Source organism: Passer domesticus, chromosome Z (genome assembly GCF_036417665.1).
Source record: "Passer domesticus isolate bPasDom1 chromosome Z, bPasDom1.hap1, whole genome shotgun sequence".
NCBI lineage: Eukaryota > Metazoa > Chordata > Aves > Passeriformes > Passeridae > Passer > Passer domesticus.
The window spans coordinates 13461429-13485991 of record NC_087512.1 but is presented as its reverse complement, the minus strand read 5'-3'; the positions used below and the strand labels follow the sequence as shown (position 1 = coordinate 13485991).

At 38.6% G+C, this 24563-nt stretch overlaps 1 long non-coding RNA gene across 1 annotated transcript; it reads left to right on the top strand.

Moving 5' to 3' along the window:
• The first annotated feature begins 12770 nt into the window (after positions 1-12770).
• LOC135291371 (uncharacterized) lies at positions 12771-16938 on the top strand. The gene is made up of 3 exons (XR_010354176.1): positions 12771-12824; positions 13730-13861; positions 16570-16938. It is a non-coding gene; the product is annotated as an uncharacterized LOC135291371 (long non-coding RNA).
• Positions 16939-24563: the final 7625 nt, after the last annotated feature.

Sequence of the window (24563 nt, the reverse complement as noted above, 5' to 3'; positions counted from 1 at the left end):
GTTATTGTCAAATGAAGACAAAAAAAATTGGAAGAAGTTGTCAAAGAAGTTAAAATATCCTGAGATTTCAAACTGATTCTCAGGAAAGTGGTGGAGTCACTGTCCTTGGAAGTTGTTCAAAAAACAAATTAACATGGCACTTTGTGATATGACTTAGTAGGCATGGTGGTATTTGGTTAAAGGTTGAACTTTCTGGTCCTAGAGATCTTTTCCAAACTTTTCTACAATTCCATGATCTGGAAAGCAATAAAAATGCATAGAAGAATGTGTCTAAATTGACATCAGCTGCAGAGAACCAGTTGTGACCTATAACATGGAAAGACTATGAGGAACAGGAGATAATATGAAGTGCTTGAGTAGCATGAGAGGATAGTTTACTGATGGATTATGAAGAAAGACTAGAGACAGTTTCTAAAACCTTAAATATTTTGTAAAATTACCATATCATGAATCCAACAATGAATATTCATGTGACATTTGGTATCTGCTAAATAGTGTTTTATTATTTTTTTAATGACGACATCAAGAAAGTGGCCTCTTGTTCTACCAATTCCATATGTAGACTTGGTCACCAGCAAATTAGTCATCTAGTCCAAAATTGGATGCTTTAGTTATTTCAGTAGTTTGTTGTAGAGAAGAACTACTTCTTTTAGATAGGGTGGGTAGGATTTGTCGTTCTTGGGAAGTCTTTCCCTGATTAACTATGACAGTAGTTTATCCTGTCTGAGTACCTTTCTTGTGGGTAATTTTTGGTGACATGAGTCTAACCCACAGACAAAAAACCAGGACATTTGACAGGCTATTTGGGACCTAGGTTACTGTAACAAAGAAAAGATGAGGGATATCTATGTTAACTTATAGAAGTATGCTTATAGTAGTTCACATGCATGTGAAACTTGCAGTTTGGTCTCTTAAATGAGGATGTATTTGCTTATGCAATATTTATGTCTGTGTTTCATTGGGCAAACATAAACCATTTTGATAAAAAAGTGCTTCTTTCTGAATGTAACTTTTTTCTAGAGAGGCTGACCCTTTTCTTGCACAAAAACCAGTAAGTTTTCACGTTTCCCCATGCAATGCTGTTTTCTGAAACTGTATGCAATAACATGCTGATGAAAGCCAATGTGATTCAGTAGAAAAACTTGTTCACAGAAACAGTCTCCTAATCCAGTTAGCTGTTTAATTGCAGGTCTGGGAACAGCTTGCTTCTGCATATATTCAAATTTTAATTGCCTGCTGAGTATAGAACTTTGTGTAATTTCTAAAATCCAGGAGCTGTATCATAATTATTTTTCATCAGACAATCTACTACCATTCTAAGGTGAGTGCACCTGCATGGATGCAGACAATAATTGCATTTAAACTAATGTTATGCAATGGAGGTCATGGGCAAGATAAACTCTCCAAGGGTTCTGGAGAAACTTAAGTCCATAGAAGAAGAAGTCCATTTCACACCATGTTTTTCACAAAGGGCTTCCATGTAGTTTTGTCACCAGCTCCTGGATCAGTACTTCTGATTTTGTCTAGGATTTTCTGCAATTAGACATTTCCTTAACCACACCTCTGAAACACCAGTGTTCTGAGGTCCTTCTGGGTAGTCAGTCATCTCCCCCATAACCTTTGGGTTCTTTTTTTGACACAGGGGCTATTCACACAAACAGACATATAGTGAACAAGACCTGCCTTGAGACACCTCAGTCATGTGGGAACAAAGGAATTTGCTGCACAAAGGGTTACAAACCATTACCAGGTTTCTCCCACTGTCTCAGGGAATGAATAAAGCCATGACAGAGGGGATGAGAGAAAGCAGTCCTGGTTTTGCTACTGTTGCTGCTGCAGGTGCTGGCAAGAAATAAAGAAAAGTGTACTTGCTGTCAGAAAAACTGTGTTTCTCATCAATCTTGACTGTTGGTGGTGGAAGCAACACCAATTGACTTGCCTTTCCAATGCATCATTGGTCTGTGGCTGCTTTGCGAGTCCTGCAAAAAACTGCTCTAGATGACTGCTCTCATCTTTGTCTAGAGCTGCTCCTGATTTTCAGTGTGAGGAATGCATTGTACATGCAATGCCTGAATTCCCTTTGTGTGGATACGTAACTACTTTATCCTGGGAGATTTAGCTCACATACCTCACACAAGGCAGGTCAGAGAATCATTTTCCAACACAGTCAGTACAGAGCCAAACTGACTTTTTTCATGGCAGTCCCTCAGAAAAGCTTGTTTATATTGTGCAAACAGCTTTCAGGGGAGGAAAAAGAGAACAATCAGTTATTCATGCAACAGCACTGGTTTGGCTAGAGGAAATGTTCCTAAACCCTTACAATTGTTTTTGAATGCTAGCCAGTGTGAAACACAGAAGTAATGTTAAGTTAAATGCAATTTCAAGTAGCTAGAGGTGAAGGAGCTTACCAAGGAAAAATGTCCACAAGCATTTGGGGTACCAGACAGACAAAAGGAAGAAAGGGAATTTTCTCAGGCAGGGAACTGCAAACTAAAACTTTGTCATCATATTAAAGGCACATTAAAAATGAAATACACAATATTTAGCCTTCTTAGCAATTTTCAGAGTAATTTTAACCTGAGGCATATTTAAGATTATTCTTTCTCTCTGATATATTTTATGATGTGTCTTTACTTGTCCTTATCTAACACAATTGCTTTTAATTAAGGTAATCTGGATGTAGACTTGGCAACTGTTGCAGTGGGGTAAATCACAACCAAGTCCTTGAGTGCAGAGCTGCAGAGAGGAAGGAGATGTCAGGGTGCCAATTTGCAAATGATGAATAACATTCTGCACTTCTACATTAGAGCTGGGTGTGTTGTCAGCTTCTCCTGAAGCTGACACAGGGGCACATGAGGCCAGATACATCCCATCTAAGCCACGGCACTTATCTGAGGCATCTAGACAGGGGCTTGCTTAATACTTCTCTCATTTCTAATTGGATAGTATAAGCACATCTGGAAGGTAATTCGGCACATTTGGGATCTGGCTGATTCCCTGCAGGTGCCCTCAGCCAGCTCCTTTGACTGTGCAGAGGATGGAGAGTGACTCGTGTGCTAGTTTGTGTGCCCTGTGGACCTAGGTAGGTCCACAGTTAGATGAAGAAATGTAGACCACCATCCTCTGCTGCTTGTTTGTATTTTCACCTTCAGTTAGGCTCCAAGGCTTTGCACACACTGAATAGAGATAAATAGATGATAGATAGATAGATAGATAGATAGATAGATAGATAGATAGATAGAGATGAAAACCACAACCAAAGGGCCAGCAAGCTTTTGGAGAATTGTCTCAGCCAAGGAGAGCAGTGTGTATCAGGGTCATGATGCTTTTGATACCTTGTGTAGCACAGGCACCCACAGCTCTAAACCAAGATGTATTGCTTTGCCTATGCCTTGTCCATATAAGCAGGGACATTGTGTACAGTTTCCTACTACTAACAGGAGGACAGGCAACTTCTTTAGGTCCACTTGTCTTCTTGAAGTTCAGAGGAAAATTCTCTGTATGGCCCTGAATCCCAAACAGGGAAAATGTGCCAGGGTTTCTTCTGTATGTGAGAATTTAGACTGTTCTTCCAAGGAGAAGGTTTTTATGTATTTATCAGACACAGCAATTTGTTCGGTGTTTCAGAATGCATTACCGGTATACTGCTCTGGGCTTGAGGAACTGTACAGCAAGTTAGGGCTACATCCAAATGGGAATTCAAGGGTTGCAATGCTGAGGCTCACCCAGCTAAGGTATATAATCTCTGCAGTGGAGTCCAAAGCTGAAAGTGGACCTTGTTCCCCTCTGTAATGAGCAAGGACTAACAGATTACTCAAAATCAGAATCAGAAGCATACTGAGTGGGGACTCATATGAAACAAAAGTAGGAAAGTCTGAGAACCACAGTGTGGCTACAGTCATTTGCTGTTTAATGTTAAACCAACAATAATATATGTACTAATACTTCAGGATCTGGCAAAGGACTACTTTTCCTTCTGAAATGTAAGGAGGTAGAGTATCCTTTCTGTTTTCCCTGTGCCAGTCTGACACTAGTGACCCTGTTGGCTGAATTAATTACCACCTTATTAACACAGCCTTTAATTCTTATGTACTTTTAAAGTACTTTAACAGCAGGGGAAAGCCAAAGGGGTTCTTCTCAGAAAAATAACAACCATATGGGATGATGTTGGAAACAAGGCATGAGGAAACAGAAGCTGTGTTTGGTCTGTGTGTGAAGGTGCCGTTTCAATGGCTGTACAATTCCCACAGCAGTTCTGCAGTGCCAGGAAGAGTGAGTGGGCAGCAATTTGGATGGGGGTGCTCACGCAAAGATCACAGGAGAAATGCTGGCAGCACTTCCCCTCTTGTTGTTTAGGGCTGTGACACAAAGTGGATGTGGTAGGATCAGTATTCAAGAGGGAGTACACAAATAATCCCTTGACTGAAAATAGTTCCACCAAGATGTTAGTCATCTGGGGTAGGGCCCAAACCACAGCATACTGATTGAAGAAAGCTTGGGGCCTTGCCTAATCCAAAAGATGTGAAGCAGAAATAAGAACAGTCTGCTCTGCTGCTATGCACTGTGGGAGCTGCAGCATCGCTGGATTTGCTGTAGTTTATACAGACAATGTTACCTACCAATGGAAAAAAAAAATAAATTCTTGTTGCATGGCTGCACAGTCTGGCTTATTGTGTTCTTCAAGGGAAACAGCAGTGTTTTTTTCCTAAGTATTTCAGTTATTTTAGTTACAATTTAGATTTAAAAGGGAACCTGACAAGCCAGAACAAATTGATTTTGGTTAGAAGCAGCAAAAATAAAAGGCCTGAACCTTTAGTTGGAGGTAGAATCACCTTCTGCAATGCTGATGGAGAAAAAAAATCCAAATTCAGAGTGAAGCAAAAGATGTATTAAAGTCAAGCTTAAGTGGTTTTGAGAGTCTACGTGATTTCCAAATGTTAACACAACAAGTGGGCTGCTTCTCAGAAGAAATTTTTGCCCTGCTGCTCTCAGAGACCCAAACCTAGACTGAAGTCCATATGTGATGCATTTTGGGCAGGTGGTCTATCTAAAACCTGTGCAGCAATTTCCCTTCCTGCCCAAAGGGATCTTGTTTGCATGCATGCATTTATACCCAGCATGCCCAAGTGCTATTATGACCAATATAAACTATTATTGCCATTATTAAGTTGGGAAATTTGATGTGGAAGAAGAAATTCACTGCATCCCTACGATAGGTACAAAACCTATATCCCCCAAACCAGGCAACAGAAAATATTTAATCTCTACTGAGAACCAGAAATCTACTTCAGAGTCTTTGTTTATTTTTAACTAATGGAAGAAGTATAAGCAGGACATACTTTGTAGTCTTATTTTGACATTATCCATATTTGTTTTCCCTCAAGAAAACTGGGGAAATAAAATATAGATTAAATCAGTGTATGCATGTGTTCAAATTGTTGCTCATTTTGATTGTATTAATTAATGTGGTGTTGTCAAACCAGGAGACCATTTCAAATCTGTCCCTGCCTGTCTCCTCTGGGCCAAAAGAATCAACAATTTCCATTCTGAAGTGGCCATGTCCATTCTGCACAGACAAGTAAACAAGCAGAAAAAGGGCAGAGTATTAACCCCTGGGAGTTATTGTTGTATGTGTTGTCTCTTTCAGAGTGTTTGTGCTTCATGCATCAGTGCAAATGCCTGTTAAAAACCTGATCATATCCTGAGTGTCTGCAGCCTGAGAAAAATTCTACAAATCAAAATTCAGTTACAAGAACAGCAGCACAAAATATAAGGCCAGTAGAGATAGGGATAGTCTTGCATTGATTCATTTATAAGAAAAAAAGAAGAAGAGATGCTGTTTAAGTGACCTTTTTTTTTTTTCTTTTGAACATTTCATATGTCTGCACCAGTCCTGGCTTTGGAAAAGCATTTCAGTTTTTAAAAGAAATTAGAAAATATCAGGAGTTTGATCCTTGACTTGGCTTTCACTTTTATTTCAGTCTGGGGAAAGATGATCTCAATTGCTTCTTTGTCTTTTAAAAAATTTTAGCTTTTATTGGTATAAATAAATGAGGTTTTATGAGCAGCCCATATTTCACAATGATTTTAACTGAATTGTCCCTTTTTGTAAACAGTAATTTCTATGACAATTAACCAGAGTGACTAGTTTTTAAAAAGGTTATTTTTTCAGAAAGAGGTAAGAGTCAAATTCTTGTACAAAAAATTAATCCCCAATCTTTGATGGTATTTTATATGAACCTTGATAGTTTTTGCAGCTGTACTAGTGAGTGAACTCTGTTAGGCTGTTGGCTGACATTGATCACATTTAAACATATTTCAAGCTCTGTTACTTTAGCTCCAATCAGTGGGTTTTGGTGTGGTTTTCTGTTTGTTTGCTTCCTTGAGGGTTTTTTCTTTTTGTTTTTAAATGTTACATTGCTTTGTCATTGTTTCCTCGGTGTTTTGTTTTGTTGTTTTTTTTTTTTTTAAACCTTAAAATTGATTTATATAACTGGCAACACATTCTGCTTCATGTATGTTTAAAAAGTCTAAAAATGTATATCATTATAATGCTGGGGCTATGTTATACTTTGAAAATAGATTAATTGAATAGAATAGAATAGAATAGAATAGAATAGAATAGAATAGAATAGAATAGAATAGAATTAATCAGAATATTCAATATAGAATAAATCAGAATATTCAATAGAGAATATCAGAATATTGAAAATAGAATAAATCAGTATACTTCTCAAAAAACTCGTTTATATATATCAGTAAAAAACTCATGATTTAATCAAATAGGTGCAGCTTTCTTTCCTGGAAATATTTGCATGAATTTAGCTTGCACGTGGTAAGCAACAGTGCTCCAAGGTGGATGGTTTTATACTGAGACAACTCCATCAGGCTTCTCTCAATGTGAACCATTTTTTTCTTGCTGTTCAGTTGAAGCATGTGTTTCAGTCATATGGATGTTGGAAAAATTTGCTGGTGTCAGAAGCTGTGATTTAATGAGCCTAGATTGTTATGTTTTCAAAGCCAACTTAATCTGTCTATTTTGCATTATAATGTGAGATAATTATTTTATAATATTATATTTCATAAAAAATTATGTAGTTCTGAAATTCATTAGAGAGTTATGAAGATTCTAGCTGGCTATATTTGTAGTTTGACATGACTGCAATTCACTTATATTAAATGTCTGCTGCAGTCTGTATGAAATGAGCCAGATGTTCTCTGTTTTTTGACACTATTAAATTCAGTGTGTAACTGAGTAGAGAAGTGGATTGATATTTGGTGAAAAATATTTTTCTACTAAACTAAGAATGATTTCAATACAAAAAAAAATGAAAAACTATTTATTATAAACATTTAGGCATAGCTAAGATAATTATTATGTATGAATACTCCAAACAAATGCAGGTAGTTCTCCTATCCACAATACCTGGCTCTTGTGGGTAATTAACATTATCATGTAGAACAATTTCTAGATATTTTTGTTATAATTTGTTTCCTAATTCTGTCATGCAGATCACCTTAAAAATATTTGTTCTCTCTTACAGTTAATTCTTTGAAAAAATACAAACTTTTTTCTTTCTCAAGGCAGTATTTCTTTATCTCATTTGATGAGTATATGAAGTATATTGTTATTATGCTACACTGGTTTACAAGTTTGATTTGACAGAATGAGGAAAGTAATACAGAGTAAAAATGATGCTCACATTAATAAGGTTGTGGCAACTGCTCATAGATGTGGAGCTCTGCTTAGGCATGCATAGGCAAACTATAGAAATAATTTGCGTGAAGAAACTTCTACATGAGCCCATAAAGTACAGATTTATCATTGAAATCTACCTGGCTTACGCTGTCCCTATGATTGGAATGTTATCATTATCAAATATATATACTTCTTGAAAACCTATTAAAATACCTGTTGATGCATTTTGCTCAAGTAGAACAAGACTGACCACAGCTGTTATCCTTCCTTTGGTCCTGAATTTAAAATATGTGGTGTCAACAGTAATATATCTGAGAACAGAATCAGGCCTGCTGAGTGCACTTACAGAATTCTAAAATTTCTTGATTAAATTAAGGGTCATACTCTCCCAGCCTCTTTTTTGATTCACCAGAGAGAGTAATTTGATCTCAAGATATTTACCTCAACACTTTCCAAAACACAATGCCATATGAAAGCAAGAGTTCACAAAGTGTGAGGCTGATGCCTGGAGGGACTCCTCTCTGTTTTAATTGTAAACACTCTGTGGATTGTATCTTAACACATATTTTTATATTGATATTGTGTATTTATATTTATATAAATAGGTGTTGTGCTTCATTCATCACAGTTATGAGTCATTCCTTCCAGAAGTCAATTTGATTCAAGTACCCTGATTCTCTGTGACCTAAATCTTATGACACTTCACTCTGTATGGATTTTGATTAGATAGAAGGCAAAAGTAACCCAGGACATTTTATGATAGAAAATATTATTCAATTTTTTTTTGATATTTTAGAAAAATGAACCCCTTTAGAGTTTGTCTTGATTCTGTAAAGTTTGAAAGTGTATGTTTTAAACTTAAATTGGCATAAAACATGCTCTTTAATGTTTTCATGAGAAATTTTCATTTTGAGATTTTATGCTGCACTGACTTTGCAGAGATTCAAACAGGAGTAGGAGTGGAGCAGTGTCCAGAAAATGCATGTCTATGTTCACCTTTGCTGGGCACATTAAATAAAAAAAATCCATGCTGTAATATATAGGACTTTCAAATACCACATGATAGTGAGACCTACAAAAGAATAGTCAAATGAATAATCACATAATCTTTTTTTTTCCTCAAAGTGGTTTTGCTTGTGGCAAGCATAGGCAAGGCAGGTCATGATAGACACAATGAGTAACAAAAACATGCATGACAGTTTTTGAATCTGAGGGAAAAGGCAAGAGAAAGACTGAAACTTGCAACACCAACAATGTGGACAAGAGAAAATTACAAGGAGGGGAGATCTGTGACAACTCATAGATATAAAAGAAATGGCCTAGGACACTTGCTTGAAAAGACTCACAGTCCCTGTGTATTGCATGCACAGTGGTGTAGCTGCAGTTCATTTCAAGTCTCAAACAGAAATATGAATGTTTTCAAAAATCAGGGAATGTGACAGGATGCCCACAAAAGTCTGCTAAGGATGATTTAATACCTGGATAAATTCTGGGTGTAGAATAAAAGAAGTGCATTGTATTTTCAGAGCTTGGAAATTCCTGTGATTCTAAATCTGCTATCTACTGGTTATTAATCTGCTCCGCTGTTAATAACCAGTATCATGTGGACCCTTTATGATGAAAATCTAGTTGAACATGACTTTTCTTGGGAAGGAAAATGTCATGCTCAGTGTTCTGTGGGTTCTCTCAGTCTTTTCCTTACTTTGGAGAAAAGGATTCTGCATGCTCTGCTGTGCATGTCCCACACTGAGGACAGCCCTTAAAGTGTGGGGCAACCTTGAGGAGATGCCCTGGCTCTTTCTGTGTGCTTGGAGGAGAGCATGGGTGTGTTTGTCTCTGCAGTGTAACACAAATGCAATGTGCTTGTGGCATATACTTCTGTGGGAAGAAGCTTTAAAAATTGCATTCCAGAGTGCTTCTAGTGCAATGCTGATATTTGCTTCCACAAAGAGAAGTTTTTTAGGCACACAGAAGCAAGTCAGTCACCAATCTGGCTGTCAAATACAGATTGCTGTTTTAGTTGGATTACTGCATTTAGAATTTCATTCTCTTATTTATTTGAAATTGTGATATTGCTTGTTTTTGCAGTACTTGTTCATAAAATTATAATTTCAAGGTCTTTATGGTTTCTCTAAACTCAGTTTAGAGACAGAAAATGCTTCTGTAGAAGCAATGACAGCAAATTCAAATAATAATAATAAATGCCATCTGGTCAGAGCAAACGAGTAGCTCACGATCTCAGTTATGCAGAGAAATGTGTTCTGGATGAAAGACAGTGTACCTGTGCAGAACAACATGCCCAGTACAGCTCTCTGTAATACAGTATGGTGATCTGAATGAGGGTTGTTAGTGCTGTCCAGCCTGCCTTTAAGCTGCCTGTTCTGCCAGAGACACACAGGGACTTCAACATCAACTGCATCATAGCCCCATGTGGCAACTTGTGACACGGCAAGAACCACCAAAATAGAAGCAGACACTGCTCACACCCACGTTCCTGGAGTGCTTGCAATGAGTTTCTATTTATCTTGGGGTAGCTCACCTAAGCTGACCAACATCTGCTTTGAGCTATGCTGAGTCTTGCCATACAGGAACAAGAACAGTTTCTAAGGTCTAAAATATCTTGTAACTATGATGGGGTGTTTGGTCAAGCATCTTGCTTAGGTTCCCCACCCAAAGGAAGGTTGTGCAGTGGAACACACTCCTCAGGGAAGTGGACATGACATCAAACCTGCCAGAGCTCAAGAAGAGTTTAGAAAATGCTCACAGGCAACACTGAGAAAGTCCTGGGGCTGTCCTGTGTCTGTAGTAGAAGCTTGTGTTATGAATTGGGTAAGAACTGTCTCAACTGCCTGCAGCTCCTACTGCCCTGCAGAAGATGCAGCAAACTTAGTTCTATTCGAACGATAAAGGTGATAACATCATGACATAAGTCCTATTGCCTTAACACAACTGTCCATTGTGTCCTTTCTGTATTCTGGGAGTAGTTTGGACATGTCCACTCCTTTTATTTTGCTGGGCTTAGCACTGTGACACACTGCCCTGGGCACAGCTGTCAGCACATATTTTGATAATATGTATACACATCAAGCAAGGTTTTCTACAGAGTCTCTAAAAGGAGAAGGTGGCATTGAGACTGAGGAAGGAAACCTTGTAAGTACCTCTGGAATCAGCCATCAGGAGATTTTGTTCAGCTGAAACTCTTCCCTCACTGTAGGGGCATGGATTTTCCTGATTTAGCAATCATTCACATTGGCGGGAGCATGTAAAAAGGCCTCTTCTCCTTTGGTTGCAGCTACCTGTGAGTGCTTCTCTTTTCCTCTCAACATGTTCCTTATGTCATGAATTTAAAGTGAGAAGGCAGAGAATCTGCATTTAGGGAAGTAAGGCAAAAATCAGGAACTTCCTTTAAACACTGTAGGTTATGCAGATGCCAGGTTACAGTCATTGGCATGTTCTATGCAATCTTCTGGAAGCAGTCTGGTCATTTTCCTAATCAGGACAAAGGCAAAGGCAAAAATAGGATCTAAATTAATGACCTAGAAATCCAAGATGGTTACTAGAGCAATCTTTGAAGCAATTGTATACATGTTAACTGGGTCATATAAATTTGTGGGTATGACAGCTCATACAAGGAAGTTATAAATAGATGTGAAGAGGAAGTAGCATGAGAAGTGACAAATATGAGGCAATGCAGGCAGAAAGATGACCTTTCAATTCTATTCTTCCCTTTTTAAAACATTTTTTTAGCAGAAGACGTTGTTAGGAAGGGTGTTTCAGGGAGTTTAATAAAAACAGCCCTTCCTCAGTCAGGAAAAACGCAACCTTTGACATATGGATTCATCAGCTGTCTGCTGGCACTTCATTTTCTGCTCTGGTGACAGGGAATCTGGCGTATGCTAAGGTCCTAGGTGTTCCTGATTCCTCTGAGTGACTGGCAGAGAAAAGAATGAGGGTATGACCTTGTAACTTTTATAATCTCCAGGGACAGTTACATCCTTAGGGATGTTTATTCCTATACACAAACAAAAATTGGATGTTATAAAATATAAAATTTCTGCCTCAAATAAAGAATTTAATTGCTTTATAGAGAACAAAATGCTATTTGATTTCCAGCACCAGTGGTGAGGGGATCTTTCCCTCTTGTTTGCTATGGATTTACCAACTTATGTTCCTGATAGTTTTATCCCAGAGGTGGTTGCATGATAGCAGTGACTACTAAGATCTTTCTGACAAAATATTCACTGGTTGCATTGTCACTCATCTGCATAACATATGCTCCATAATCTAAATATTATTTTAACCAGCTTGTAAGACCACACCAACCAGCAAGATTATCTTCTGTCACAGTATTTTACAGAAGGTTTATATAAGAGATAGGATGTTTCATAAAAACACAATGTTTAGCATAATACCAGAAAGAGTTATGAGTTCCAAGATCACTTAACTTCTGAATGTTTTTAGGAATTGACATCCTTCCCGAGACATTTTGAAAACTGATTTAAAGGTAGCATTACAAATACTTATTTCAGAATAAGCAATAGAGAAGGGAATAAAGCCCAGGTTTTTCAACTGGTTGAGTTCAAATATGATATCTCAAAATATGCTGGGACATTGATGATTTAATTTAATATGTACTTGGGGATGAAGCTCATCTGGATGGAGTCAACCAGCACAAGGCCACATGTTACTTAACTGCATGGTTATTACTCTTCATGTGTTTTACACTGGTCTCTTGCAGAATTGACTGATGTCCCCATCTTTTACTAGCTAATCTTCCCAGACTTTTATTAGCTTTCTATGGCTGGCCTTCCTTGTTGAAAGTAATCTCTAATCCTCTTCATCTTGATCTTCCTATACTTGAGGGGTTGCTTTTCTTCGCTCTGTTGAATCCTTAATTTTGCACTTGATCCAAAGATCCATGTAGCTCTGAGCCTACCCCTGCAGTGTAACACAGCACATTGCATGCATGCCTGGGCTGACGGGCCCTGGAATCTGGAGGAGGGTGGCGGTGTCAGCGCAGTGATGCCGAGCTCATTACCTGGGTGTGGTGTCACACTGCTGCTCTCTCCTGCTTCCAAGGCACAAGCCTGGCTCTCTGCTCTGCCACGCAGACAGACCAGTTTGGGTATGTGCTAGCTCAGGTTCTCGCTTTGCACACCCTTGCACAACGCAGACATGCTTTCCAATTCTGTTTAAAGGGCTCTGCCCATCCTCAGTTCTGCACGGCCTTTATTGTTAAAATCACGCTGATGTTAACTTTTGCTAATTATCTCATTGTTTGACTGAGTGCAAATAAGTCTTCACTGGAATACAAGATGTTTTTTTCACCTGCACATTTTCTCAGTGGAGAACAACATGCTCAGGTGTTCTGAGAATCCAGCCCTCACAGTGTTGCTGGATTATACACACACCTTGTAAAAGCATTTATATAACACAATTGCAAAAAAAGAGAACGTTACTAGATTACGCACCAAAGTGACTCATCTCAGGTGCAGAACTTTGTGTAAAAGCCAAGTCAATTTTGTTATGACATAATTTCTAACATGCAGAAATATTTACATGTTATTACACATCTTCTTGTACAGCATTGACAATTACCCTGTCCAGTGTTTCTAGGCTGCTTGATATGCTGCAGTGAAGAGCAGACAGCTGTACTGAGAACTTCTGTTTCATATGAAATGTGCTGCATTTAGATAGGCAACCTGTGCTGTTCTTTCCTGTGTTAGCAGAAAGCAAGCAAGATGCAAAGTTCATTTGCAGAAACAGCAAAAAACCATTTTGACAGCTCTCATAGCCAGAACTGTGTGAGCTTAAGCTGCTCAGCGTATTCTGGAACCCAAGCCTTGCCCCTTCTTACTTTGAGTACAATGGAGCTGGTGAGATGAGACAGACTGGTATAGTAGTGGATGTGAATCCACAGACTGCACTGGTCTGCTCCTTTACACTGCACAGTCATGTGCCTGAGCGATACATTCTCTACTCTGACACAGGAAGTTAGATGGCCCTGGCCTTGTCTCTCTCCTTGTCTAGGTCAGCTGGAGTCACAGACAGAAGGGATGTACTTCAGTGGTACATGGAAGGTGTACAGTGGTACAAGGAAGGAAAAATCACTGTGATTCAGTCATCTAAACCTACATGCTTTAATGGCATTGTTAACCCCAGGTAGTTCAGATTTGTCATCTTTCTCTTTATACTGAATTCTTTTGATGTTTTCCCTACTCTCCTCTCCACCACTCACTTAGCGCACAGCTAAATCAGCTCTGGGGAGCCCTGTGCTATAAAATAGAATGTAGTTAGGAAGTGCTCATTTGAACTTTCTTCAATGCAACACATATCTGTTTACACAAGCAGAAGCTTATAGACTGACTATTTTTCCTGCAAAAAAAAAAAAAAAAAAAAAAGAGAAAAGCAGTGAATGAGCTTAATGGGGGTGCTTTGTCAGTTTTCCTCAGGTATGACAATCAGGAATTTTAAACTAAGCACACCTAGCCCTAAGGCAAAACTCTTGAGCATTATAATTACAACTGATGAAATGGATGGCAGTCACTCCTTATCTAGAGTGAAAGATACTGCTAGGCATTCCGCATGTCTCTAAAGGTCATTTGTGACCTATTCCAATGATGTAAGTCTCAAAGGGGAATAAAATGAAAACCCCAGAGAAGTCTGAGTCCCTGGTGTCCCAGAAAGACAGCGGTCAGAGAGCAGAGTCATCAACACAAGTCTGGGGACTTCCCCCGCTGCCCTGGAAGACAAATGTTTCAGCAGAAACAATGACTTTCACTTCTTAAAGTAGCACACACATAAGGCAAAGTGCATGACTAGATGCAGTGTGATCATTTTACAGTGACAGAAGAAAAACTGGACCTCTCACTAATGCAGTCATCCATCTATGGAGAGTTTCATTTTTCTTATTATTTCTCCCCAAATTTTTTTTTTTTTTTTTTTTTTTTTTTTTTTTTTTCTTTTCTTTGTGCTGCTAAATTTCTTCACTGTTGGAAAAGTGAAAATATTTTGATTGTATTTTTTGTTTTGGCCATGTATAGAAATTGACAGTAAGACCCTTGTGCTAGCTGTGGCTTCTGGGAGACATTGTAGTAAAGCCAGAATTGATTTGGCAAGTGTGGGCTATACTTATCACTGCATAAAGCATAAAAATCACAGTCATTGTTCAGATTTTAATGGAAGTGTTAAATAATAGAGCCTTACTATAAATACATCTGGAAATGAGAGATTCAAGGTCTATTGAATTCAGTGGAAAGACTTTGTAATCCAAAACATCTAGATGATGTATTATACTATCAGGACCAGTTCTATAGGTAGTGCTAATCAGCTCAACTCATCTGGCTTTAACTGTGCTGAGTTCTTTTGCTGCTTCTGAGAATTTTGGGTTAGATCCAGCATGAAACTGTGATACCAACGGGTTTGGTGCCAAAGCAGCAAACTCCATCTGACTCCCACAGTGATATCCTGGATGGAGTGGTATTTGTGTAGGCAGGCCTCCTGCAGTGTGTGGGAACAGCCAGGTACCTGAGAATGGTATCCTCAAACCCATAAGCTGTTGAGAGAGAGCCAAAAGAAAGAGTTAAGGATAAGAACATGCTCTGGGTGGTTAGGTGGGGAAGTCTAGATTGTAATTTTGTAGTTAATTATGCTGTTCTTCCCCTTTTGTCAAATTATACATTGTACTGGCCTGTATATACATTTGTACATGGCCTATCATGCATCATTGTACATTATGCATTTGTACTGGCTTATTACCCGTCTCCCTTATTGAGCCTAAATGAATTGTAACCACTTGGATGCTATCCTTTATTTAAATGAAGACCCTTGTTGATAGTTCAGCAATAATTTGGAAAATACTATTATGAATAATTAGGGCCATGAATATGAATAATTTAATTTTTTTTGGAAGTAAATACTCTCTTTTTACTTAAGAGCTCAGAATGAGGGAGAACTCTGTATGAAGGTGTTATCTGATGACTGAAAACTTTTTGGTTTTTTGTTTGTTTCAGTTTTCTTAGCATCAGTCTTCCATCTTGACACCATCTTTAACACTATCCCACGCCCTAGAATGGCATGCACACTTACAAACATGTGCATGTACATTGACAGAAGTATGTCAGGGGGACAAAATAGATATTGACACTGTGCCTGGCTCAGGCCGTTATTAACATTTAACTGCTGATAATTTTTTTAACCTCCTGACAGCAGTGTGGGATGGGTGTGGTATGTAGGTAGAACACCTAGCAACACAGCAAACAAGGATACTGGGAGTGCATACCTGAACTGGATGGAGTCACAGGGTTCCTTCCTTAATCCTCTTGCTTTATAAAGTGATTGGTTCACCCATGCATGACACAATGCTGTCGTCCTTACTTATCTGTAGGCAGAGTCTCCGAGGGCATGGATGTTGTTGTAGCAGAGACCTTGAATTAAATGAAAGAGGATTCTTTGGCTGTATGAACCCTACAATACAACCCAGTTTACAAACTTATATGGGAACTGAAAAAGGAGCCAGTCCAATGAATGGGAAGGATAGTGAAGTCTTCATCATGCTTAATTGAAACTAATTAACTTTACTGGAAAAAGGGCTATTTGGCAACATGGCAAAATAGTTTCCAGCGCCTGTGATGGCTTTTCTGCATGGCCTGCAGAAATGAAGGCTGCATTACAACACCGTTGAGTTCTCTGTGCTCTAGTCTTATCTATACGGCAAAATATTTTCTGAATACTTCTTACACTTGAGAGGCTTAAGATGTCTCAATGTCTCTTTCTTCAGGCATCTGATAGTGACCTTAAGCAAAACTCTCATTTTCCAGTGAATCTATGCTCTCTGAAATCTGGCTAATAGTCTCTTACTTCTTCTGCAGAGTCCTGTTATGGGATAGGAGCAACAGGCTGCCCCAGATCTTCCTGGTAACAACAAATTTCAGAATTCACAAGCAATTGTTGTGGCTGGACCATGTCACATCAAACTTTGCAGTGCATAAAAGCAGCATTGTAAAGCTGCATAACTATCAGGGCAACAAGTGATCTCAGCATCAGGACTGCAGAAACTGGTAACAAGATGTTTGGAGATCATTTCCTTATGATGTTCAGAGTAACCACTGCAAGACTGAAAGAGCAGACAATGTTTGGAAGGAAGGTTTTGCAGACTGCCACTTGTCTTGAATGCCTTGGAAACGTGATCCGCAGACGCTGACCTCTGACAGCTGCCAATTAAAACACAAGGTCTAGAATATTTCTGCACTTGAACTTCCCTTAGGAACTGTTGTACCTTAAACCAGAGCTGATTTTGTGGCCTCCCTTCTACTCAGGATCTTGAGCACGAAGGGTGTTTTCTAAATTTGGTTTTGAAGGCTGGTGATGTATGGCTTTCATTCCAGTCACCAGACTCAACAACCCCCACATTTTGGCACTTCCCTTTCTGTTTAGGAGAGAGTTGGGTATCCAGCCCAAAGAAAGAGAGTGCTTCTTACCATGCATTGTTACTTTCTTTTTGCTGCCTACTGAGCTATAAATGCTTCCAGTCAGTGCTGGGAAGGACCTGGCTGGATGCCTTCTTGGAAGTGTGTGCACAAATACTGCCTAAAGGAATACTTGGGCAATTGTGGGTAGGTCTGATCTCACCCATTTGGTGTGTAAGGTTTGGTACTGGAATAAATTGCAGTGATCAAAATTAATGATCTTCAAGGTCTGGCTTCTAGCTTTCTGGGTTTGAGTGGGAAACTGTGAGTTCAAAGGATGACAGCCAGTCCCCCTTTGGCACAGGCAAGGAAAAGTAGTTCCAACAGGTAGCAAACTGATGGCTGTTCCTCCTGTTCTATGGCTAGTCTGGAAAGTCTTTCAGAAGGGCAGCTGTGGCCTGCAGCTGCGTGTTGCTATGGATAGTGACTGGCTGTAACCACCTGCCTTCCCACTGTGGGATTACCACACACCTGTGCAGTCCCTACCTACATTCTTTGGCATGGGAGAGCTCCACCAGGGGTTTGCTGCTCCTGGAAACCTGTGCATGGCTGCATATGCTATATACAGCAACTCAAGATGTTGTTTCAGATGAATTTATGCTGTTTTTTGGGGGGCTTTACTGCAACTGCAATAGGGTGTAGATACCTAATTCTGCCTCTGTCACACTAACATTTAGTTTCTTGATGGTTTTGTACATTGTACCTATTGGCTTTGCTACCTAGAGCATACATATAAATATCGTTAGCATTATTTTCGCTAGCCCTTCCCAAGGTGTGCAAAGTTTGCTGGAAGACCTCTGAGCATCATTCCCCAAATGCCTGGAATATCAAAATCCCATATGAAAGCAATGTACAAAATCCTTCAGTTTGACCTTCAAAAACTAGAGTAGCAGGCTTTATTGCTTGAGGCTACAGGAGATGCTCTTATACATGCTAGGAGAGAGCTGAAGTTAGTGTTAGCAGATGAACACAACTGCAAAGCCAATCAGTTCAGACAGTTTTCCTTCTCTGTGAGGCTCATTTTTAAGTTCAGAGTATCTCTTGGAAAGCAGTAAACCAGAAAGAGATTAGGGATATTCCCAGCAAACCTGTCACTCTGACCTTTTGTTATTTTTCTTATTATGCACATATCATGTAAAATACCATGTAGAAATACAAATTGGTTTAGATTAAGCAAAATGTTATGCCAGTTTATTAAATAAAAAACTCTTTTATTCCCCACTTGGAAAAATTAACATTTCAAATATAATTTGAATGAGTTTTCAGAATATGTCATAAACCAACATGCTGAATTACTTGCCCATCCCCTGGCGTTCAGCCTGGAGTTAGTGTACAGTCATATTTACAACCAGTTCAAAGTACAAATGAACTACTGTATTCCTGCCTTGCCGCCTTCATCACTCCTCTTCAGACCCCGCAATTTTCTTCTGGTCACCTAGTTCCTCTGTGAATATACACCTCTCCTAAAGTCCCTCACTAGAGAGGGGAATAGCCCTATGGGTGAAAGACTAGATTTTTGGTATGTCTCACAAGCATGACTAGACACAAATTTTCAGGAGATCAATAAACTCACAGAGTTTTCAGCCTTTTTGTAAAAAAAAAAGGAACTGACTTGTTATGGAGCTGTAACCCTGACTGGGGCTGGGCCACAGGGAAGGAGGCAAGATCTGCTGAACACATGGTTTAGGTTGGACTTAATCTTATTGCTGTCATATAAATGTATGTTTTCTGGAAAAGGATGTCAAAATCTGGTAAGACAATGAAATGACAGGTAGTTATAAACAGACATGCATTTACAAATCTAAGAAGGAGCTTTTCATTATGTTTTAGGGCCTAAACATACTTAGATTTTCTCTTTAAAAAAGAGACTTTCTCCTTTCTCCTTTCTCCTTTCTCCTTTCTCCTTTCTCCTTTCTCCTTTCTCCTTTCTCCTTTCTCCTTTCTCCTTTCTCCTTTCTCCTTTCTCCTCTCTCCTTTCTCCTTTCTCCTTGTCAATTAAAATCTCTCCTTTCTCTCTTGTCTGTGTCTATATTGTCTGCTAAGGTCAACAGATCCTCAAAATGGAATCTCTCTCTTATTCTCAGTTTGGTTTGCCAATGAATGCCAAGGAATCTTGTCTCATGACTTCAGGCTTTTTTGATAATTTGAAGAAGTGAAAGCAGTAATAGAGAGGTACAAAGAGCTGAGGGAAAAATAAAGCGTTTTCTTTCTTCAGGGATCTTTTTGTAGTACTTTTTCATTCCTATCTTTGAAGAAATAACAGTTTTCCAGAGATAGGAAAGTAGAACATTGTCAATAACAATGATACTTTATTGCTTGACATTTTCCCTGGTATTTTATTGCTCTACTTCTTTTAAAAAAGCAGCAATCCCTATCAGAATGTGCTGATAAGGCAGATCTATCTTAAGCAAATACGTTGCTTTCACATATGGCCTTTTCTTCAGTAAACTTTTAAACTTTCACGAAAGCTTTTGGATATTAATCATTACTTGATTCCTGGGGGTTTTCAGTTCAATTTGCCTTTTCAATGGTTTCAGTGTTGGCAATATGTACTCCCCAAAATGGTAAAACTGCTTGCTGTCAGACTGTGAAGGCTGTTTTGCCAGAACAGGGTGGTAGCAGAAAGACTCTTGGCATGGCATTTCTGTAACCCTTAAGGAATTTAATGATCTTCAAGATGGACAAGATAAATCTCCAGTGAAGTGTTGACAGCCTTGAAATATTTAGGGTTATTAAGTCTAGAAAGCAGAGGGCTTGGAAAACTTGAAAGCTGACAGAGGCAGGCAAGGAATTGTATACAATCCCAGTCTTTTTTTGTATTATAGCATCTTGAAATGTCTCCCTGTAGTAATTTTTGTAAACCATGAAATGTGGCTATGAGATAGATACAAGGCATAACAAAGGAAACCAAGATTTTTAAAATTTTCTTTCATTTTAAAATTATAAGTGGTTCCTATGCAACAAACAACATGCATGTGAATACCAGCAAGGTGAAATTACTGGCATATATGTCCTAATCCTAAAAAAATATTTCAAAGAGTTTTGGTGGTAGTCTATTTTAGGACTGTGGGGTGAGGTTAAAGAAAAATTAACTAGCTAAACCTCAATTTAAACCTAACACAGACACAGTTTATTGCTATTTACCTTGACTTAGTAACAGGCAGGGTTTGGTGTTGATTACAACTGACCTCACAGTGACTTCACATTGTCATCAAACTTGTTTGTAGCAGCTTGTAGAATTTCAAGAAAACCACTTCTGCAGAAGATGAATATCAGGCTGCTGCCAACTGCTGTGAAAGCTGACATACAGTGCTGCTGTCTCCTGCAGATTCCTCTGAAGTTTGACAAATAGTTCTTACAGTTGTTGAGGGTAAAACAATAAACGAATTTTCAGAACTTTTTTCATAACAAGTTGGCCCTGAAGCAGGCTGATAGAAGATGATCTGTGGAAGTTTCTGACACTGATTCTGAGCTGCAAAATGTCAGAGCTTTAACTCATATTCATCACACTTGAAAGTTGATGAACTCTGCCAACTCTCAGCTGTCCAGACACCCTTTTACAGTATTCTGTAATTCTTTTCTAGACTTTGATATAAGAGAACCCTCAGAACAGTTTCCATTTTAGGTATCCTGACATATGTTGGAGTTAAATGTAGTGGGGTCACGAAAGGTCTGTTCACTTTGAATTTATTTATTTTCACAAGGATGTCACAAGAAGCATATGCAAAGTGATAGCTCTGACTCAAAATTTTAAGACAGGCACAACTTTCAAGCTTTGCATGTGACCTTGTTTAAAAAAGAAGATTTTCAACATTGTTCAGTGTCTGGAAGTACTTCTGACACTGGTGCTGCTGTTTCAAAGGCACCTACAGAAATGCTGTATGTAATCCAAGCAACAGAGAAAAAAATCTCTTTGTACCACTTTTTGAGCATCTTTTATCCATAAAAACAACAGCTATACTTTCTGAAGAATTAGATTTAACCTGGCATTCCCTCCTCTTGCAACAATTTGTGTGAAGTTGCTCTTCTGATTGTCTAGAACTTCATTTGTCCATGAATATAATTTAAAATGCCTATTATTGGGGAGCAAAAATGATTTTTTATGTTTTTATATGAAGAAATCTTTACAGAGTTATTGTTTATAATTCAAATTTTCACTTTCAGTAGTGTGTTAAACTAAGCTTCTAGAAAAATATTTAAAACCTGAAGGCTGGCATTTTTATCAACAACTTTGAAATGTTTGAAGTGGAAAACCTTATATATATCTTCTTCCTCTGTGCTTATTTCTTTTTTCATGTGGCAAGAAGCTGTGAATCACCCCGTGTGTAGATTCCAATCACTTGTCTCTCCTATGCTTATCTTTATATGGATGGCAAATAAGAGTGAATGCTAAGTGCACGGAAATGCAAGCCACTTTGGAGTATCAAAATGAAAATTTGCCCTACTTTTGGCATCACTCTTCTGATCCTCAGATTTCCCCAGTTTTATGAGTATGATGATACTAACTGACATTTGGAAAGTTTCTTAAGATTTCCAAGTCCAAAGGCCTAGTTATCTGCATTCCACTCAGAAAAATCCCCCATACATTGCATCATTGTGCCATTGTAGAGGCAATAGCAGTGGTAACAGTGTTTGTGAGTAAAAAGGAAAAGTTGTTTCTTCTTGAAGGCATTAATTGACAAACATACTAATAAGGTCAAAGCTGAGATCAAAGACTATCCTAGAATTCATGGGCATGTTTATGTTTTATACCTTTAAGCTTTGATATTACTTTCTACTAAATTCTTTTACAGCTTAGCCCTGTAAAAGTCCCAGATTTCCTGGTTTACATGCTTTCATTTAAAGTGGATTTGCACTTGATCCATCTGTTTGATGAGACTATTGTGCTTTTGTCTTACTAGTAATAAAACTTCTGGGGGTAAGATATTGTATGTTTATCTGGCTGTTGCAGGAAACACTATCACCAACTCTTGAACAAAGGGTCCTTCTCTTGACTGCATAAATTATTTTTTCCAGAGCAAGAGAACAAAGATTTCAGACAGTCATAAACAGTAAACTGAAGGGAAGTTTGAGGTCAAAGGGCTAAAAGATGACTCATATTTCTTTTCATCATGGTTGAGAAAAGGTACACAAATGCAGATGAAAACCATTGGTATTTCCTTCAGAGCATGTATGCCACGTTCTGAAGTCTGACATCTCCCAGGGACTCAGACCTCAGAACCAACCTCAGCCTGCTCCAGTCAGGACACTGGTCCATATAGCCAAAAGGTCTTGAATTGTAATAATAAGCTAACCTATTTCAACTAACAAGACACGAATATTAGTCATCATTCAATGCAGAAAAGAACAAGCCTTTGTTTTACAATGCCCCAGTTGGAATTATGATATTGGACTGGAAGTGGCCCCAGAGCAAGGGCCCATGCCTTGCATGCAGATGTTGGAAAAGTTTCCTGTGCATCACAGCCTTCTGCAGCCTGTTATTCACAAAGCATTTTCTGAAGCCTTTTAACACGTTGACACCTTTAGTACTAACCTCCAAAAATCACAGAAAAGCGATTTGCCAAAGGAGGAGAGCAGGAAAGATTCCTGCCAAGCCAGTGTTCACAGTCCTGCAAAAGCAAAGGATTGTTAGGCATTAATGCCCTGGAAAATAAGTGAATCCACTTCTACGGAATGATGCACTGCCTTCTCTGCTGCCAGCTGGACTTGGAGGAATAGTTCCTCCAGGAACTACTTCTGGAGGAATAGCTCCTCCAGGTTTACCACTGAGAATATGAAGAGAACACTCTAATTAGACTGTGAGAAACTTTCAAAAAGTTTTGACTTTCCCTTCAATGAGGTGTGTTTTTCTGCTCCAGGAAATACCTCTTCTATGTTTTATGTTCAGATCACAGTGGAGATACCACCTTCACATCTCCTTCACCAAAATATAAATTTACAGCTATATAAAGTAAATTTGTGATGTCCTTCTGGGTAGTCCATATCAGTCCTAGAGAGCAGTAAGATGTAAGTATTTTGAAATGTATATCCTTAATATAATTCCTTAACACAATTCTTCTAAGGTCACTCAGGTTTAGGCCCTGGTGTGAGCTTTGATCCTCACACTATGAAAATCCCACTGGACATCCTAACAAATATTTTCTTAACAGTGCTGTTGTTTCCAGTGCATTATGATAACAACAATATTTGGAGCAATAATAATAACAACTGGTATCAAGACCAAAACCTTCACAAAACATTTCCAAGGAGTTTTGTTGCCTTGCATTTTGCTGTGAAACAATAGTGTGCTAAAACAATAACAAAGATTTGGCAGAAAAAAAATTTGCTGCAAATTCCATATGTGAGGAATGGGATGAAGCATGATGGAAGTTCAGTTAAGAGAGGAGCAACTTTTCTAGATGCTTTTGATGCATTTTATTTCAATGCCAGCTCATCCCAGTAAACATCTATCCATGTAGAAGTATCCTTTGGGAGGACAAACTGCATTAAAAGCATTTCTATTATCAAGAATCTCTCCGAGTGAGATAATTGTTCAGCACATTGTGCTGTTTTTAGGATGTAATGCATGGGAAACTATGAAGATTGTTTTGAGAAAGCTGGGATAGCCAGCTTTTTCTTCTTATGAGAAAATATATAAAGCAAGCAAATACACAAATACACAAGTAGTATAAAGTCCACATTATTATTACCATTTCAACACACATTTACTCTTTGAAAATATTTGAGATGAGTTTTTAAAATGTGGTGGGATGAGGTGAATTCCCTTGAGATGAACCCTCCCACCCTGCATTAGCTGAGGAGCTCCCAAGAAGGGCTTTCTAGCATATCTCTGCCCGGGAAGTTTGAACAAATCTCGGACTATCTGTTTTCAGACCTAAAGGCAAACTCAATTTCTTTTCCCCATGAACTTATTACCAAAGACTTTAATTGAAAACTGCAAGAAAAGATGACAAACTAGTTTAGAGAAAGAAGGAAAGAAGGTCTTCAGAATTTAGTGCTCAGCTGCAAGGAAGATGATACTAGAGCTGTTTTCTCTTGACTTTACTCCCTTAAATATATCTCCTGATACTGATCAGCATACTACAGATACTGCAGATAGTCCTGATACTGCTGACTGTGGTGGATCTAGAGAGACCCACAGATCTGCAACATGCCATACCAGTGACACAGTCCTGTGTGGAAAATTTGTCATTTTTTCCTCGTGCTTTTCTTTTGCCTGTGGATTTTTCCACAACAGAGATTCCAAAGGAAATAAGAGCAGAAACAAATAAATGAATGGACTGCGGTTAGAAAAGGAAATGTTTATTCAAACACAAGAATAATGCCAGTTGTAGAAATCTGGATGCTTCTCATGTGTTGTTGTTTCTAAGGACATTCAAATGGATGTTTACTTATGG